The sequence below is a fragment of the Camelus dromedarius genome, chromosome 3, assembly GCF_036321535.1.
Source record: "Camelus dromedarius isolate mCamDro1 chromosome 3, mCamDro1.pat, whole genome shotgun sequence".
Taxonomy (NCBI): Eukaryota; Metazoa; Chordata; class Mammalia; order Artiodactyla; family Camelidae; genus Camelus; species Camelus dromedarius.
The window spans coordinates 115,248,001-115,252,596 of record NC_087438.1 but is presented as its reverse complement, the minus strand read 5'-3'; the positions used below and the strand labels follow the sequence as shown (position 1 = coordinate 115,252,596).

General features: G+C 46.5%; 1 pseudogene; it reads right to left on the bottom strand.

Annotated features, from left to right (window-relative positions):
* Positions 1–2,806: 2,806 nt before the first annotated feature.
* On the bottom strand, positions 2,807–3,578 carry LOC135319300 (TGF-beta-activated kinase 1 and MAP3K7-binding protein 2-like; annotated as a pseudogene).
* Positions 3,579–4,596: the final 1,018 nt, after the last annotated feature.

The following is a 4,596-nucleotide window of genomic DNA, read 5'->3' as shown; positions in this document are numbered from 1 at the left end:
ATGAGGCTGTGAGAGGGGTTTTTGGTCTCGAGATGCTCTGCAGGGGGCCTTAAGTGTCCCAGTGTGACTTTAGATCTGAGCATGGGAGTGGGGAGGGTTGAGAGAAGGGACAACCTGAGCAGGATGGGCAGTGGACTCAGGACATGGTTGTTCTTATGCTGGGGAGACCAGCTACTTGGGTCAAGTGATCCAGAAGTTCCAGTATTCCCAAACGTGCCCCCACCAGCCAAGTTACCAAGAGAAGTAAGTCTTCAAGTACAGCATCTCAGGAAGAGGGAAGAGTGACCATTGGCGCTCTGGTGCCAGGGTCTCACCGTGGGTCTTTCCCAGAAGATGAGGTGGGAGGCTTCCCTGAACATCAACCTTGAAGCGGGCAGAGGGTCCTTGGACTTCAGAGGTGGACACCACAAGTAGATTAACAGTGGTGGCAGGGCTTGGCCAACACAGAAACCAGGGTCGCCTGCTGCTCAAATATCTCCCTGGGGACCGTCATGAAGTCTCGAATTCCAGCCATTCTCTTGGTCCTAAGAGCTACCAATTTCCCATGAGCTAATTGTCATTACCCTCACCTTACACCTTCTGGAGATGCTACCCAGATGGAGAGCCCAGGAAGAAGCAAAACTAGAAGATGAGCGAGAAAACCGGGAAGAGTCTGTGAAGGAGGTAGATAAGACTAAATCAGGGGGGCGAAGCATGTCAACAAGTCCTCATTCCCCAGCTGTCGGCCCAGGCCCCACTTCTGTGTGATTTGGCATCAACCCACCACCAGAACTGACCCCAGTGGTAACAGTGGTAATGGTGCACAAGTCAGAGCGCCCCCTGAACAGCTGGCTCAGTGCCGCACTTAATCTTCAAGGAGGTAGGATACTGCTGTATCCCTGTTGTCCAGGTCAGCAGACTGAGGCTTGCAGAGGCCGGATGCCTTGCATACAGCCAGCTAGGCAGGTCCTGGGGTGGGGCATCCAGTTCTCTCTGGCCATGAAAATCGTGGTCCATAGTGAGTGCTTGCTGCTCTGTCACTAACTTGCGCATTGCTGGTTGGGTCCCTCTTTGCTTCCTTGGCCTTGGGATGCCTCTGTTTTCTTCATCTCTGTGTCACTTTAGAATCTTGTAGCCATAGTGAGGACTCGGGCTCAGGCATCACCTTTTTCAGGCTTCAAGGCAGCTGTGAAGGGGCAACACAGGACTTGGGAGAACTCGGGGTCTCAAGTGAGCGCAGTAGCCTGGGGGCCTGGAGATGGTCAGGCTTCTTCCTCAGCTGAGAGATGGGCTGGGGACCCAGCGCCCCTGCCCTTTTCCGTCCCCTCGGAACTGGACACAGAATAGAACGAAATTTTATCTTTTATTTCTTACATTGAATAGTTTCTATGGCTTCTCTGTACCAGTCACTTTTTACCTGGATGAATTTTGCTTCCGTTTGTTTGTTTGCTTGTTTATTTATTTTCCTTCTGAGGGTCAGAGATCTTCTTGGCAAAAGGATTCTCTGTTCCCCCACCCCCTTTCCCTAACCCCTTTGAAACCCAAGCACCCCAGGGAGCTCAGAAATAGTCTGAGTCGAGCTGCAGAGGGTTTGTGCTCTGCTTGAGGACCCAGGGCACCCTTCCAGAAGAATCCAGTCTGTACTTTGTAGGGGGCACAGGCCTTTCCACTGAAGAATCACAGATCTCCATTTCTTCCTTTGGATTTTTTTTTTTTTTAGCTCCAACTGTGTGCTGGAAATTTCTCTGCTGGACTCCCAGACTTCCACAAAGGCACTCTTGTCTGCGGGTGATTGTCAAAATTAGCGTTCTTAAAGGGAAGACGTTAGAAAACTCTTGTTCTGCCACGGTGATGACGTCACTTCTCCTACATTTGGATGTGACTTTAGAGAACGTAATGAGCCTTTTGGCTCAGAAATGCCTTGGCAGGTCTCACTACTTACAATGGACTAAGGCTGGGTGATCACATAAGTAGCAGAAGCACAATTTTAATGGGTTCCCTTGCCATATTCTGCGTCTTGAGTCCAGAACAGATGGCTTGAAATACAGGAGTGTATTTTCTCACAATTCTGAAGGCTAGAAGTGCGAGATCAAAGTGTTGGTTGCAGGGTTGGTTTCTTCTGCGGTCCCTTTCCTTGACTTGTAGGTAGCTGTGTTTTCCCTGTGTCTTCACACGGTCTTCCTTCAGTGTATGTCTGTGTCCTAATCTCCTCTTCTTATAAGGACACCAGTCTTACTGGGTTAGGACCCACTCTAATGACCTCATTTTAACTTAACTACCTCTTTCATGGCACTATCTCCAAATATAGTCATATTTTGAGTAACGGGTATTAAGTCTTCAACATATGAATTTTTAAGGGACATAACACAGTCTATAACAACCAATAATGTTCAGGTTCCATGCTTCTATTTGTCTATCTTCATATGTGAAAATTGGGCCCATGAGCTTCTGGATACACTCTGTCTGTATTGAACAATCAGGGAGGTTTGGAAGACTTGAAGGTTCAGAAAGTTCAAAGATTGAGGACACCAGTCGGTAAAAGTTCAGGTCAGAAACCAATTTTGAAAGGATGTCTTGTGCTGAACTGGGGGACCCCTGCTCGAGGAGAAGTTGTAGAGTGGTTGCCAATTACTTGACATCTGGAAATGTGGCAACAAATAAAGGTAGAGTCTGTGATCACTTGTCCAGATGTATTTTTGGAGGCAACAGATGGTCCAGATTTTGTAGATACGAGACGTATGGGCTGATTCTACGTAACCTGTTCTCTCTTTGTGTCTTTATCTGAAATATAGACTTTGTCTACTGTAAGACGTTGCCTCATAGAGGTTCAAAGCCCAGACAAATTCCATTTAAAAGAATTATTTCTTTGGGGGGGTTTTTTCAAATTTAATTTAAATCTGTCTTGTTTTGAGGTTCTGTTGAAATATTCTGAATATTATATTGACTAATGCATAGATGATTTTGAGCTACCAGTTGGATGAACTGTTGGTGGTTGTGGGCTAAATGGTGAGCTGAGGGGCACGGATGAGAAGTCTGGTGGCTTTGCGGACCTGGCTGTTGGATTGTTGGGTTAGATGTGGGACGAAGAGTTCAGACCTCAGGCTGGAAAGGTAGACAGATTTCTTGAGGGTACATAGGATTAAGCGGAGACACCAGCCAGAATGCTGCTGGGCTATACAGTTGTGTTAATAAAATCAAATTTACCTCCATACTGTCAATACAGATGGAAGGAAACCATCTATATGAAAATACATTGGAACATTATGGCCAGTTAGGATATTTGGGGCTGAAGTTACTAAAATGGGATTGAATCTGGGAGTTTGTTGAGAAAGGCTAGAGTCTTTAGCTGCCTGAGTAAAATCCAAGATGTGGTGCTGAATTTGAAGCACCAGGTAGACTGGATATTCCAAAACCCTTAACGCCTTGGGGAACTTGAGCTGCTGCTGTCTGTGGCTCCTGCTAAAATCATTCAGTAGGGGACTGACCACCTTGAAGTTGCCGATCAGTGATGTTGCACATTCAACATCTTAACCTGCTTCCATGTTTAAATTTCCTTCTTGCCCATGGTTGTCAGCATTCTGGGACTACAAGTCCACATGTAATTGTGTAGACCATACATTTCAGAGCCAAATGCAACATTTGAGTCTCCTCTACAAACAGGCTAGTCAATCCTCCTGAAAGGCAAGCCAGGAGACTGTCACCTGTAACATGCTCCTGGCTACCACAACACCAGATACTTCAGAGCATTTTGCTGTAGGACCTGTAAGACCCAAAGATCAACTTGGTGGCTTTTTGGGCCATTTGAATATTGACTGATTGGACCTATTTGGACAGTGGGCAAGTCTAGGCCTTAACAGAAATAGTGCCTGTCTTTTCAGTCAAACATTTTCCTTTTCCAGGCACCTTGCTGGTCGTGTGGTCAAGGATGATGGCTGGGCAAGGCTGGCACTCCTGATACATTTTTCCCTCTCTCTGCCTCCATGCCCCATCTCATCCTCTTTCCTACATATATATATTTTTTAACATCTCACTTTTATATCTCATTATTCTTATTGTTTTTCTCTTATTTTGTGAAGTTTTCCTATTTTATAAGGTCTGCTTGCCCTGACTTCCTCACGTCCTTCCTTCCAATTCATCTCCTGAGTGTGTGAATGCATGTGCATGTGTGTGAGTGCATGTGAGAGTGTGCATTGCCTCTGCTTTCTGATATCTCTGTAGAGAGAACACCTCTTTCTAGAGGTCTTCCCATGCAGTATCTGAGCTCTTGTCGGTTCTGTCAGGAGTCAGGTGTCTGCCTGTTTAGACCTTCCAGACTCTGGTGAAAGGAGAGGGGAGATTTTAGATTTGTGTGTTTGCTTTGCCAGACAAGATACCGAGCTGTCAGGGCTGTGGGAGGATGTCTACTGAGGGAATTCAGGCTGGAGGTGGCCGCGGGGTAGAGTGCTTTGCCTGGAGCCGAACAGCTGTATGTTTGTAACGCCCTCAGTGTAGCTGGAGACCTGGCCACTTCTATAGTGGATACAGCTGGCTTCTAATTACAAAGTCAGGACCGTTAGGAAAAACCTAATGACTGCAGGTAACAGTAGCCCCTTTCAGGAATTCAGAAACTGTATTTTA